The 16,000-nt window shown below is 45.1% G+C and overlaps 1 protein-coding gene across 4 annotated transcripts in view; it reads left to right on the plus strand.

Annotated features, from left to right (window-relative positions):
• NBEAL1 (neurobeachin like 1) overlaps positions 1–16,000 on the plus strand; it is a 243,708-nt gene that overhangs the window by 12,349 nt on the left and 215,359 nt on the right. The gene's annotated exons all lie outside the window — the stretch shown is intronic.

The raw sequence follows: 16,000 nt of genomic DNA on the forward strand, positions 1-16,000 counted from the left end.
AGCTGCCTCTGTATCAATATGATACATTTTCAGCCATGATTCACACTAATGCGATGCAGGAAACGCACAGGAATCGCACTATAAAGGGGAAGTTCCATTCGCCTTTGGGCTGCTTTAGCTGATTCCTTGTTAGTAAAAGACAATTCACGCTTTTTTTTCTGTTACAGCGTGATGAATGTGCTTACTCCATTATGAACGGTAGTTTTACTAGAACGAGCGCTCCCGTCTCATAACTTGCTTCTGAGCATGCGCCGTTTTTTTACGTCGTGTTCCTGCGATCTCCTCTGGTGTCAAAAGTTAAAGACACCCTGTTCGATGGCACCAACTTTCTTTATCTTTTCTAGAATAATTCAGTTCAATACAGTAACGGTTTCCTTTGCATTGCTGTGTGTGTTGTAATTCTCCCAAGCAAGCTTCCTTAAAGAGGAAGTAAAGGCGATTTTATTTATTTTTTCCTCAAAAAAAAAAAAAATCCCTGCAAAAGAAAGGCATGAGCTAGTATGCATAGCATACTAGCTCATTATCAATGACTTACCCGAGATCGAAGCCCCCAAAGCGCTTCTCGTTCCCCTCCTCCGGCGCCGCCATGTCCCCTCCGCGCTTCTTCTGGGTATCGCCGCTCCGACGCTGTGATTGGCCGAAGCAGCGATGACGTCACTGCGTGGGACCAGCACAATCTTGCGCATGAGCGCTGGACCAGCATAATCCCGGCATAATCACAATGCCGGGGTGCTCCGTGCGCCTGCGCCATTGTCTACAGCACACATGCGCCGTAGACATCGGTACAGTGTTTTCTGCAAATATCTCCTTAACCGTGTGGGTTAAGGAGATATTTCTTGCACCTGCAGGTAAGCCTTAATCTAGGCTTACCTGTAGGTGCAAGTTGTAAGAGTGGGTTTACAACCACTTTAAGCCTAGTACACACAGGCTGAATGTCGGGCGGTATTAGCAGATTTAATAGAAACCGGCCCACATTTGGCCCATGTGTACTGCAGCTGGTCCAACAGAAGCCTGATCAGCACTCTCAGCCAATGGCTGAGAGTGCTGATCGGGGTGTTCTGGCAGGGGGCCGTCCCTCTATCAGAACACAATAACACAGCGGAAGAGATCACTGTACTAACATTGCATGGTTAGTATTGTAACTGTACTGTCTGCTCTAATGTTGTAAAGCACTGCGCACACTGTTGGCGCTATATAAATCCTGTATAATAATATTAATGATAATATTAGTACAGCGGCTCCTCTGGGGCTGTCAGTTTTATTTTGCTCAGCTTGCAGGGTTGAACAAAAAAAATGCTAATGTACTAGGCTTAAGGTAGCCACGCATACTGTAATTGGCAAATCTAAAGCTGGCCACACATTTTTCAGTCTGATTGTACAGCCAAAATTCTGAAGTGTTGAGTCAGCTTTGGATTTGCCTAAGACTGTGTAGTAATTGTGTCCTGTTGGATTGTATATAACCTGAATGTATTGTTTAGGTGAATCTTGCACAACAGAGTTGTTGGTGAATCCAAAGCTCATCATACACATTACAATTTGATTATACAATCTCTTTTTAGATCTACCAACAAATATATCCTTGATTGGAGATGGGTTGATTGGGTATTTTACCGGTCCTCATATTGGATACTTTTGATAATAATGAGTATAATGAGCCTAAATTAGATTGTGTCATTTACCAACTACTATGTACTATAGTTTGTGGGCCTGCTTGTTTGGGCATGAACTGCATATAATGTGTAAGCACTCACAATCAAATTGTAACATGTATAGACAACTTTCATTTGGAACTCGGAGCAGCTAGCCCAGAAAACCCTCGCAGACCTCGGTCTGTGCTTCTCTTTTAAGTTTCCCTACAACTAAAGTTCTCTCGTAGAGGAGAAGATATTGGCTAATCAGTTATAATTGCTGACCTCAGATAACGAATTAATGAATTATCTCCACCGATATACTGTAGCTCCGGTGTCACACTTGTCTCTCTGTTTGCTGAATGCAGCGTGACCTTCTCCAAGACAGGAAATAGAAGGGAATGTTTGGCTGATGAAAGAACTGTGAAATGTATTAATCTTTTGCTGTCAGTCCGTTAAATGGTATATAACATTAGGGTCTAGGGTGGGCTTCTTCATCCTCTGATCACTGTGATTGGTGCTCACATGGTCAGGAGCCAACCCTGAATGCAATGGCGGCCACTCATAAGGGGCGCTGCCCCCCTAATTAATGCGCCTGCCCCATTTTTCAATGCAGGGCGCCGGACGCATTGATTTCAATGTTTTTTATTTTTTTAAGCGCATGATTAGAGCCTAAGGCTTACATTGGCTTAAAAAAGGGTAGGGTGGGGGCGCAGAGCACTGTGCCCCAAGCCCACCCACTTGTCGGATATTAGCAATTTTTTTATTTTTTTTTGTCTTCCTTCTCCTCCCGGCCAATCAAGAAGGGGGTCCTGAGACCCGATTGGCCGGGAGTCCTAAGACCTGATTTGGCCTGGAAGGAGAAGCGACTACAGGGACTCGGGAGGAGATGCAGGGGGGAAGCCACCACAGATGGGGTAAGTGTGGTGCTGGCAGGTGGGTGAGCGAAGCGACAATCGATCCAGCAATGGGGAGGAGGGGGCAGGGTTTGGGTTAGTGAGGGGGCCAGGTTTTTTTGCCCCCCCCCCCCCCCCCACAATCATGTCCCTTTTGGTTCAGGCTAACTAATAGCTCAGAGTTTTAATACTCGGCTCATTATGTTGCTGCTAAACGATTAAAACCTGTCCCTACAGCAACACTCCAGGCAAAGGGCAGAGCTCAGAAAACACAGCATGGCTATTGGTATGTGCAGGAACAAGACCTTTACTCATTGATGAAGGGAAACTGTGAGAGTTGTGGACACACTATGTTCTCTGTCTTGTAGCTGGAAAATCCTCACCGCTTGTGTGTTTCAGTTGCTTTCTGGCGCTGGTGATGAACATCGGTGTCTTAGGTGCAATGCTGGCTATTTTACTACAACACACATTTCTTTATGTTTGACTATAATGACTTCTTTTTCCATGAGATGGTGAAATAACGTCATGAAAGCTGGAGACAGTATTGGGGTTAAACATGGCCACACACATTACAATCTGATTGTACGCTCACCTTTAGTTTGTAGAAAGCCCATGTGATTGGATATATGCCGTCGCACAGCACCTGGAAGTTGAGAAGCTGCAAATTAGCCATTTCGCTATGTGGGGATCATCGCCTGTGTGAATGAGGCCATATACAAAAACTAGTGGTTTGTACTGGAAAATTGACGTGTTCATAATTGTTGTTTAGATACAGAAGGGAGGCTATTATGCAGATTAACCTGGTCTGCTTCAAATGCTTGTGTCTAAAGGCAACTGTTCTCCTGAGTAGTATTTGTATAACCTAAGTAAGCATCATGGTGAAGTTGTGGCTTGAAAATGAATTCTAAATCACTTGGGCCGCGTACACACGGTCTGTCCAAACCGATTAAAACGGACTGAAGGACCTTTTTATTGGTCCAAACCGATCGTGTGTGGGCCCCATCGGTCAGTTATCCTTCGGTCAAAAATGTTAGAACTTGCTTTAAAATTTAACCGATGGACGCCTGACCGATAGGTCAAAACCGATGGTTAGTATGCAAAAGCATCGGTTAAAAACCCATGCATGCTCAGAATCAAGTCGACGCATGCTTGGAAGCATTGAACTTCATTTTTCACTGCACGTCGTTGTGTTTGACGTCACCGCGTTTGACTCGACCGTTTTTTTAACTGATGGTGTGTAGGCACATCAGACCATCAGTCAGCTTCATCGGTTAACCGATGACAACGTTCCTTCAGACCATTCTCATCAGATGGACCGACCGTGTGTACGCGGCCTTAGGCCCCGTACACACGAGAGGATCTATCCGCTGGAATTGATCTGCGGATCAGTTCCAGCGGATAGATCCGCTGGTGTGTACAACCCAGCGGATCTGTTTCCGCGGATTTTTATCCCCTTGGATGGATTTCAAGCAGATAAAAATTTGAAGACATGCTTTCAAATCTATCCGCTTGAATCCATCCCAACGGATTGATCCGCTGGTCTGTACAGACTCACCGGATCAATCCGTCCGAATGGATCCCCCGCATGCGTCGTAATGATTCGACGCATGCGTGGAATTCCTTATATGACAGTGTCGCGCACGTCGCCGCGTCATTATCGCGGCGACGGCGCGACACGTCATCGCGATGGGATTTCGGCGCGGATTTCGATCCTATGGTGAGTACACTCCATCGGATCCAAATCCGCGGATAAATCCTCTCGTGTGTACTAGGCCTTAGAGTAGTTAGTAGTCCTGCTGTATTCTGTACTATCGCATAGGCCACACTTCTATGGGTACATTTCCTGCGCTTGCTTCACATTGTTAGTTTTTTTTTTTTTACATGTACATGTGGACCTCTGACCCTGTAAAATAGTTTTATAGTTCATAAAGACTAAAAAATAGAAGATTGACAGTGTAAGTGTGTGTATGGCAGGGCTCGACAAATCCCGGGCGCCAGGTCGCCATGGCGACTAGAAATAGGGTCCTGGCGACTTGAATTGGAAGGGGGGCAAAAAAATAAAAAAAAATTATTATTTTTTTTTTTTGTTTTTTTTTTGTGAGCTGGGGCCATCTGGTGGTGAGCCGTTGGTATTACAAGTTATTACCACCAGATGTGAGCTGGCGCCATCTGGTGGTGGCCGTTGGTATTACAAGTTAAGCATTACAAGTTAAACAGCAATTCTAATGTTGTTTTTCACTATTTTCACTGCCATATTCTTCCCTCTAATTAGAACCCCCAAACATTATATATACTTTTTATCCTAACACCCTAGAGAATTAAATGGCGACCGTTGCAATGCTTTCTGTCATGCCGTATTTGCGCAGCGGTCTTACAAGCGCACTTTTTTAAATTAAAAAATAAGACAACAGTAAAGTTATCCCCAATTTTTTTATTAATATGAAAGATAATGTTACGCCGAGTAAATTCATACCCAACATGTCACGCTTCAAAATTGCGTCCGCTCGTGGAATGCCGACAAACTTTTACCCTTTAAAATCTTCATAGGCGACGTTTAAAAAAAATCTACAGGTTGCATGTTTTGAGTTACAGAGGAGGTCTAGGGCTAGAATTATTGCTCTCACTCTACCAATCGCGGCGATACCTCACGTGTGGTTTGAACACCGTTTACGTATGTGTTCGCTTCTGCGCGCAAGCTCGTCGGGACGGGGCGCGTTTTCTGGCTCCTAACTTTTTTACCTGGCTCCTAGATTCCAAGCAAATTTGTCAACCCCTGGTGTATGGAATGGTCTGGCCAATCGAATGAATGAAAAAACAAACCTAGTGCTCATAGGCGCAGCATAACCCCTCAGGATATTTAGGACAGACCAGGTGAGTATTTAAAAAGTATTGTTCATTAGAAACATTTGATAATCTATACAGTAGAAAAAATTAAAAATCAATTGCAGTAGAAAAATATGAAGGGCTATTTATTGCACGTAGCTGTAGGAGATGATGCCCGACATGTTTCAGACCCCTAGGTCCTTCTTCATATGAAGAAAAACATGTTTGGCATCATCTCCTACAGCTACGTGCAATAGCCCTTCATACCCGAGGGCATTTATATCCATGTCTGTATTTTTGTACTGCAATTGATTTTACTTTTTTCTACTGTATAGATTTTCAAATGTTTCTAATAAACAATACTTTTTAAATACTCACCTGGTCTGTCCTAAAAATTCTGAGGGGTTATGCTGTGCCTATGAGCACTAGGTTTTTTTTTTTTTTTTTTATAGTTCATAAAGAATGCTTACCTCCAGTGCCACTGGCTTGCTTTAAAAGTGTATGTAAACCCAGGAACAAAAAGTGTGTGTGTGTATATAATATACATTATATCTGTGCTCCATTAAGCTTTAATGGTTATGATGCTTAACGTGATCGTTTAACTTATTTATCTTTTACAGAGAAAGATAGCATAGATGGGGTTATTCTGCATTGCGCTGTATAATATACTATTGCTGGGATTTTTAGTCCTCTGTAACTGTTGGTATTCTGCATTGTGTTGTATATAATGTACTATTGCTGGGATTTGTAGTCCTCTATAGCTGGTGGTATTCTCCATTGCGCTGTATAATGATTATACTGCGCGATGCAGATTACCACTGACCAGTTATAGAGGAACTACAAATCCCAGCAATAATACATTATACAGCACAATGGAGATTACCAGCAGCTATAGAGGAACAACAAATTCCAGCAATACATTATATAAAACGCAATGCAGAATAACAGAAGCTATAGAGGAACAACAAATCCCAGCAATAGTACATTATATAAAATGCAATGCAGAATACCAGCAGTTACAGAGGACTACAAATCCCAGCAATAATACATTATACAGGCTGCTTAATATATTATTGCAGGGATTTGGTGTTTTTTTTTTTAAACAGGAAACTTTAAAACAGATCCCCCTTGCCTGTTTCTGAAGCCTTGTAAGTCACAGCGGTGGCTCTGCGGGCGTGTGTCCGGCCTGTGTGGGGAGCGCGGCGTGGTCTGGACTCCTTCAAATGCCGCCCGCAGCGGCAGCCCACACACACTGCTGCCCCTCAGGACAAACCACCCCCCCCTCCATCAGTACAGACCCCCCTCCGAAAAAACCTCCCGCCTCAATTAGTACAGACCCCCCCCCTGACAAACCACCACCTCCATTTGTACAGACTGCCCCACAATCATCCCGTATTAGTACAGACCCCCCCCCCCCACAATTAGTACAGACCCCCCCACAAACCGCCCTTCATTAGTACAGTAACCCCCCTCTATTAGTACAGAGGCCACCACCCCCCCAGGACAAACCCCACCCGGGCGGCAGCAGGAGAGGAGAGCACAGTGTGCAGCTGCGCCGCCCGGGTGGAGAACATGATGATCAGGAGGAGGATTCAAAAATACCGCGGCAGTGGGAGAGCTCAGAGCGGCCTCAGACAAGGAGAGGAGGAGGGAGCGGAGCACTCTGGCACTTGAGCGCCACCACCTATGTGGTGCCTGGGTGAACTGCACCCCGCACGGCGCACTCATAGTAGAAACGGCCTGCTGGATTTGTTCTCGTCCTGGAGATGGAGGTGGAGGTCTCGTTCGGACGGCCGCAGACGATTTTCCGCCCTGTCCCCTGGCTGGCGCTGGCCCCCGTAAGGCAAGCACCAATGTTGCCTTGCGCTAGCGCCGGCCCTGCTTACAACCTATGTCTATGGCCGGCCTCTACTGTAAATTACCAGCACACTGGGTGGATCTGCTCTGGATAGTGGCAGGTGACTATAGTGAAGCCTGCATCCTGGAGGATCCTTTCCACCATACTACTAAAATGCACTGAAAACGCATGTGCAGTAGTTCGCAGTTGCATGCATTTTTATGTGTGTTGCATTGCATTTATATGCATTAATGTGTGTACGAGTCACATTGAAACACATGGTTTTCTCTGTGCCCTTGCAGTGACCCGTGTTTGTCCAATGCAGATAAGTGCAGGTAACTGGACATGTTGGGAACGAGCCCTAAGGCTCGGTTCACACTGTGCGCTCTGAATTTGTTCAGTTTTTTCCGCAAATTTACCACAAATTTCAGGAGTTGGACATAGCTGCGATTGATGTTCTAGCCAATAGAATCCTAATGTAAAAAAAAAGGTGTTAAGTTCCTGTGTACTTCCTGGTTTTTGTGGAGAGTAGTGTGGTGTAATTCGCACATATGTGAACCATCAATGCGATTCCAGAACGATTTACATTGATGTCTATGGAGACTAAGGTAACATTCACACCTAGGCAGACAAATTTGCGGCGTTTTGTCGCCGCAAATCGCGGTACAAATAGCGGCGTTTTGTACCGCGATTTGCGGCGACAAAACGCCGGTATTGTCCGCCTAGATGTGCCCCAGATTGACCCCCTCTATGGAGATGCTTCCCATCTCCTAGCCGAACGCCGAAAGCCGCCTGAAAAAAAGGTCCGGGACCTTTTTTCAGGCGGCAGGCGTCCGGCGTTCAGCGTGGAGATGTGAACCATCTCCATAGAGGGACATGTGTTTTCATCCCTCTGGCGGCAGCGGCGTAGCACGAGAGGCGTAAAAACGCCTAGGTGTGAATGGGGGCTTAATTTGCAACGCAACGCTGTAAACGCGCACCCTTTTTTTGTTATCGCATTCGTAGAAGAATCACAATGCATGTATGTGAATGACCGTCATCGAAAACAATGACTTTATGGATGATATGCAAATTTGGTAGGTTAATTGGCTCTAGTATATGAATTTACAATGTATATGTAAAGCGCTGCGTAAATTGATGGCGCTATATAAGTACCTAAATAATAATTTTAGAATGTTTTTGACGCATCATTCGTTATGAACTCGCATCAGTGTGAACCGGGCCGTAGGGTCCTTTCACACTGAACGCAGTGAGATGAAGTTGGATGCATTTTGAACTGCACTCTTCATGGACAGCCCAAAATCAAGGTAATCCTAAGAGCATAGTTCACATCAGTGCAGTGCAGTTAAAAAAAAAAAGTAGCATTTTTCTGCACCGCAAATGTAAGGAACACGCTACAAACGCACTTCAAACGCACTGCAATGCGCCCCCTAAGACCCCATTCACATCTAGGCGTTTTTACGCCTGTAGCGCTACGCCTCTGCCGCCAGAGGGCTGGAAATACATGTCCCTCTATGGAGATGGTTCACATCTCCACGCCGAACGCCGGACGCCTGTCGCCTGCGGCGTGAAAAAAGGTCCCGGACCTTTTTTTCAGGCGTCTTCGAGCGTTCGGCTAGGAGATGGCAATCATCTCCATAGAGGGGGTCATCTTGGGACACATCTAGGCGGACAATACCCGCGTTTTGTCGCCGCAAATCGCGGTACAAAACGCCGCTATTTTTACCGCGATTTGCGGCAACAAAACGCCGCGATTTCGTCCGTCTAGATGTGAATGCAGCCTAAAGCCAAGGCCAAAAACATCTAGAAAAATGCACTGCAAATGCAGCCCAAAACGCATGCAGAACGCATTCAAGCGTGCATCAAGTGCTCTTAAAACATGCAGTCAAAAAACGCGCAGTCATGTGCAGTTTCTGGTGTGAATGGCCCTTAAAGGTATGTGGAAGACTTTAATTTTCAGTAGCAGGTAATACAGAGGTTTTATTAACCACTTATGGAAAGTGGCATGTTTGCTAGGTGTCCAATGATTGTTTATAGCTGTTGAATGTTATGTGTGACCTACTGAATAGCGGCTCTGTTTAGTCCTAGGCCCTTCAACTTCATCTGATGTGGAAGAACATTTACTTTGATTAGGGAAAAGAAGCTGTTTTGTGGGTATAACCCTATAGCGTGGGAGCCATAAACATGACTGGGAACAAAGAATGTGGTTGATTTGTGTTTTGTTTCCTTCAGAGACACGGGATAAATGTGTGCTTTTAGGGCTCTTTCACACCATTTGCGTTTGCCCAGCGCACTCCCAATGCAAAGAAGGGGCAACAATCTTATGGTGTTGTGCCCTTGAAAAATAGTACTGCCTGTGTTCTATCAGAAAGCCGATACCCATCAGAAAATGCAACCGAAGTGACGTAGCGGCCTACTGCGCATGCGCTATGCTTTCCACGTTTGCAATGCGTGTGTGATGGGTAGCGACTTTTTGATACAACATGTTCGTAGCAGCCTACTGCTCATGCGAGATGCGTTCCACACAATGGGGGTTATTTACAAAAGGCAAATCCACTTTGCACTACAAGTGTAAACTACAAATGCAAAGTGCACTTGGAAGTGCAGTCGCTGTAGACCTGAGGGAGACATGCAAGGAAAATAAAAAACAGCATTTTAGCTTGCACATGATTGGATGAAAACATCAGCAGAGCTTCCCCTCATTTCAGATCTACCCTTTAGATTTACAGCGACTGCACTTCCAAGTGCACTTTCAATGTAATATCACGTGCACATTGCACTTGTAGTGCAAAGTGGATTTGCCTTAAGTAAAACACCCACATTGTGTGTGATGGGTAACGGCTTTCTAATAGAACATTTACTTAGAATAGCAGATGACAATTAAAGAGGTTTATGAACGATTGCAATAGAGGACAATCTCATTGGTGCCCCTGAAATTGGTGCTCTAACAGAAGTGGAGTAAGATTCTGATGTTCTCTATTGAGGGAGCAGACGATCAGTGACCTGTCACTAGGAAGAAGGGGGAGATGTTGTGTTTACACTGACATCTCCCCGTTCTTCAGCTCCGTGACCCGATCGCAGGACACCGGCAGACATAAAGTCCACGGGTCCCACAGGGTCACGCGCCACGGTGCGACCACACGGCGGCAAATTTAGGGGGACATGCATGTACTCTTATTTGCCTGTCCGTGCCATTCTGCCAACGTAAATGTTCATGCAGCGGTTCGCAAGCGGTTAAAGTGATTTGTAAAGTCTCATGTGTTTTTTTTTCTCTTTAAAAAGAACAAACATATTATACTTGCCTGCCCTGTGTAATGGTTTTGCACAGAGAAGCCCGGATCCTCCTCTTCTCAGGTCCTTCCTCTTTGCTCCTGGCCCCTCCCTTCTGTTGCTTGCCCCCATAGCAAGCAGCTTGCTATGGGGGCACCCAAGCCGAGTCACAGCTCCCTGTATCCATTCAAACACAGAGCACTGGTTTGGCCCCACCCCCACAATCTCCTGATTGGCTAACTGAATTTTTGAAAGCAGTGGGAGCTAATGGTGCATACACATAGTGCACAAAGTTTAGTTGACAATTTTCCATTCAACTTCGACTTCTCTGGTTTTTAGATAGATTTTTGTGGAATTGTTTGGTACCCACAGGACCAGTCACAACTCGATTTTTTAACTATGTATAGCCAACTTCATGATGGCATGGTGCATATTTTTCTTTACAAGCTTCTTGTTTTGTTCTATCTTTTCTTGTGTGGGGATGCATTAGGAAAGCCAGCAAAGTGTTTGTATTTTTACTTTCTGGGCATATTATTGATATCGGTATGTTGGGGACATAACTTGTTAAAAAAACATATTTCGGAAATCAGAATCCTTACTTGCTCCACCTAGAATTTCATAGCAGTGTCCATGTGGGTCACCGTAAATCATTTCCTGCAGGGATATACTACCTTGAGGTATTGTAAATCTTCTACCCCATAGTGCGAAGATTCCATCTGGTTTTAGGTAAGAGCAGATTTATACATTATGCCGGAAGCACACAGTCATTGCTTAGAGGTGAAGATAAAACTGCAGAACAGTTATTTGAACCACTGGACATTATCCCAGGCCCTGACATTATCCCAGGCTTTGTATCTCACTCTCACTACTTTACAGGGGGGGTGTGAGATAAAAGTGCAAGAAGTAGACCAATAACAAGCCTATCTGGGGAAGCTACTTGAATAAATGTCTTGTGGGAATGGGAACTAAATCTATTTCTGAATAGATGCCTACAGAGCAAAAGCTAATTTGCTGCCTAACTAGTTTAGAACACAGGGTGTGCTACACGCCCAAAAGAAGTATATTGGGTGAATGTTGTACATCCAGTCCTTCTGCCCCGCTGCTGCATCCCCCAATACCACATGGCAGCAATTTGAATCTCTTAAAATCAAGTCAGAAGTTGTTGCGTACATATGGCAAATAAAAATGGACACACCTTTAAGGCCCTGTTCACACTTCGCGTAGCGGGAACTCGTTATAGTTGGTGATTTTGTTTGCACAATTTTCACACGATTTCACGTGTCGTGCATAGGGTAGCCTTTTCACTTCCTGAATGCCCAAGTGTGAACGGGGCCTCGGATACCAAAAGCAGGATGCAAAGTAATGCTATTTCTTTTTATATGTAATGACACTTTGCTACAATGTAAAGTAAAGTAGTGAGTGTAGAGCTTGTATAACAGTGTCAATTTGTCCCCTCAAAATAACTCATCACACAGCCACTACACAGCCATCACACAGCCATTAAAGTGGCTGTTCTACCTAGCAACATGTCTCTTGGGGGTACCGCGGGCTTCGGCACTGTGATTGGCAGGAGCCGCAATGACGTCACTGCCGTGCATGCGCATGTGAGCCGCCAGTAACAGCACGTCAGCTGAAGCAACTGCACGAACGAGCTGTTGCTTCAGTGCGCATGTGCCAATGACGTTGGCACATGCTGTTACAAGAGATATCTCCTAAACGTGTAGGTTTAGGAGTTCTCTATGGTAGCTACAGGTAAGTCTTATAGGCTTACCTTTAGTAAAAAGTGGTTATAAAGGGTTTACAAAAGGGTGACCAGACGTCCCCGGTTTCCGGGGACAGTCCCCGGATTGAGGACACTGTCCCCGGGCCACGTCTGTCCCTGGATCTGTCCCCGGATTCAGGGGGGTGCCCATACTAGCCCTAGCAGGACATGCAGCAATGTCAATATCTATCTAGCACAACCGGGAATTGGTGGGCAAGCCGGGAGCATACTGCCGCAGTGACACTGAGAGTGAGTGGAGCTGTTAAAATCAAGCTTTGATATCAGGGATGGTGGGGCCGATATGCCGAGCTCCGACCCCTCTGCCAGACAGCCCGTGTATAGATAAATATCCAGCGTTTATGCAGCATATGCATCTTATCTTCTTAATAATTGGTAATCATTTCCCCAAAAATTCTAAGAAGTATCTTTTTTTTATTTTTTTTATCTCATGGGCGAAATGTGAGAAATAACGTATATATCATACAATCATTCCATAAACACATACCACATACACTGCATATATACGTTGAGGAAAATATGCTTATAAAATAGTTTCCATTTGCCAATTTAAAAAAAATATATGTCCCCGGATTATATTTTTAGATTCTGGTCACCTTAGTTTACAACCACTTTAATGTCTGAACTGCTGACAACAAAAGTGAAAATGTCCTAATTGGGCTTTATTAGCCTTTTTCACTTCCCTGGTGTCATGTGACTCGTTAGTGTTACAATGTCTCAGGTGTGAATGCGGAGCAGGTGTGTTAAATTTGGTGTTATCGCTCTCACTCTCTTATACTGGTCACTGGAAGTTCAACGTGGCACCTCATGGCAAAGATCTCTCTAAGGATCTGAAAAAAATAATTGTTGCTCTACATAAAGATGGCATAGGCTATAAGAAGATTGCCAAGACCCTGAAACTGAGCTGCAGCACGGTGGCCAAGACCATACAGCAGTTTAACAGGACAGGTTCCACTCAGAACAGGCCTCGCCATTGTCGACCAAAGAAGTTGAGTGCACGTGCTCAGCATCATATCCAGAGGTTATCTTTGGGAAATAGAGGTATGAGTGCTGCCAGCATTGCTGCAGAGGTTGAAGGGGTGGGGGGTTAGCCTGTCAGTGCTCACACCATATGCCGCACACTGCATCAAATTGGCTTGCATGGCTATCGTCCCAGAAGGAAGCCTCTTCTAAAGGTGATGCACAAGAAAGCCCGCAAACAGTTTGCTGAAGACAAGCAGACTAAAGACATGGATTGCTGGAACCATGTCCTGTGGTCTGATGAGAACAAGATAAACTTATTTGGTTTAGATGATGACAAGCGTGCTTTGCGGCAACCAGGTAAGGAATATAAAGACAAGTGTGTCTTTCCTACAGTCAAGCATGGTGGTGAAAGTGTTATGGTCTGGGGCTGCTGGCACTGGGGAGCTACAGTTCATTGAGGGAACCATGAATGCCAACATGTACTGTGACATACTGAAGCAGAGCATGATCCCCTCCCTTTGGAGACTGGGCCGCAGGGCAGTATTCCAACATAACAAACCCAAACACACCTCCAAGATGATCACTGCCTTGCTAAAGAAGCTGAGGGTAAAGGTGATGGACTGGCCAAGCATGTCTCCAGACCTAAACCCTATTGAGCATCTGTGGGGCATCCTCAAACGGAAGGTGGAGGAGTGCAAGGTCTCCAACATCCACCAGCTCCGTGATGTCGTCATGAAGGAGTGGAAGAGGACTCCAATGGCAACTTGTGAAGCTCTGGTGAACTCCATGCCCAAGAGGGTTAAGGCACTGCTGGAAAATAATGGTGGCCACACAAAATATTGACACTTTGGGCCCAATTCGGAAATTTCCACTTAGGGGTGTACTCACTTTTGTTGCCAGGGGTTTAGACATTAATGACTGTATGTTGAGTTATTTTGAGGGGACAGCCTCACAGATGATCAGTGCGGGAAGTTACAGGCACTGATCCCCCTGTATACCTTTCAGTAAAGCAGCTGACAGCCCCTGGAGGTAGAGGAGGAGAAGTGGCTATATAGGGAGATCGGTGCTGGAACTTCCGCACCAATTGTCCCGAGCTTTCCCCTGTGTCCTCTTCTGGTTCCCTGGGTCCTGTTGTTGTCCCTCTCTGTCCTCTGTCCTCCGTCCCCCCTTCATACTTACCCGAGCCCCATCTCGATCCAGAAATGTTGCACAAAAGACTCTGCTTTCCGGGACTCTCCCTCCTCATTGGCTGAGACAGGTGCGGGGCGACATTGGTACTCGCTGCTGTCAATCAAAGTCTGTGAGCCAATAAGGGGAGAGAGAGGGGGCAGGACTGAGCCACGGCTCCATGTCTGAATGGACACACAGAACCTCGGATTGGGTACCCCCACATCAAGCTGCTTGCTGTGGGGGTACTCTGCCATTTGGGAGGGACCAGGAGAGCCGGCAAGGGACCCGAGAAGAGGAGGATCTGGACTGCTCTGTGTAAAACCATTACACATGGCCGGTAAGTAGGTAAGACTTTAGTATCCCTTTTAATTACAAAGTTATCGCCGAATAAACCGGTCCATAGCATAAATGGAAAAAAAAAAATTGTTGGTTCAAAGGGGGTACAGATGTGAGAGGTGAAGTGGCTAAGGGTTGGTTGGCCTATTCTCTTTATCCTATGGCGCTATAAATATGTACTGTACATTTGCATGTGTTTTGCTTTTATTAGTTCTAACATGACAGCCCTGGGATGTGTGAGATGTTTGACACTGGGAGATGTGGCTCTTCTATACTTTACAGTGTTTACCTTTGTCTTGTTTAAAACAATTTTCTTCATCTTGCATATCGTTGTATTCATTAGAGCTGAATTATGGTTTCCTTTCTATATCCAAGCTTCAGCGTGCGATTTTATGTGCTCATCAGTTTGTTTATGACCACCGAAAAGATGTAATTCACAATAAATCTTAATAGAATCAATGTCATATCTGTTTATACGGATTTCAGTCATTGACTCAGGATCCTAAGGGTCCCACGTCCTCCGTTTTTTTTTTTTTTTTATTATTAAACTTTATTTAAAAAAAATCTTTACATATAACATTTAACATGCCTTGACACCTAAACCCACCTCCTCAGTTATAAACAAAAAAGATCATTAAGCTGTATGTGAAAATGTAATCGCTAAGCCTACAGCCATGTATGAAAGCAAATTACAGCGGACTCTGGGAAGAAAACGTTGTTGGCACTTTGGCTCAAGTACAAAGCAATATAATGATACATTTGCAAGAAACAGTATGTGAGCTCTTTGGAATTCCTTGGTATTTTGTATGAATGGCTATTAAAATGCGATCAGCCACAATATTGCTTAAAGTCACAATCTGCTTAAAGCTTTATTAAAAGAGAAGTATGTTTTTCTTTTTCTGAATCATATTTACCTAGGTGGATGCAGAATTGGTCCGATGCTCCATCTGTTCCTGACGGTTCTAAGAGAACCGACCGATCAAACATCGCTGAACGCTCGGTTCTCAGGGCTCCCTGAGCAGAGAGCTGGTGACTGTCAGTCGCTGCTGTCTGCTCTACCCCCTTCTCTCTTACTGGGATTTGGGGCTGTGAAGGGGGTGGCAGTGGCCGGCTCAGGCTCTCAGCGGCTTGCTAAGATGCTGAGCCGGGTGCCGATCCAGGCATGTGGGCGAATCCTAACTTAATTGTCGCAATTGTGCTCCAGCTTTAACCAGCTCTGTGAAGTCAGCCGTACGAGTTTTGGCTGTGTGGTAACTGATGTGTGTGTGTGTGTGTGTGTGTGTATATATATATATAT

The sequence above is a fragment of the Rana temporaria genome, chromosome 6, assembly GCF_905171775.1.
Source record: "Rana temporaria chromosome 6, aRanTem1.1, whole genome shotgun sequence".
NCBI classification, from domain to species: domain Eukaryota; kingdom Metazoa; phylum Chordata; class Amphibia; order Anura; family Ranidae; genus Rana; species Rana temporaria.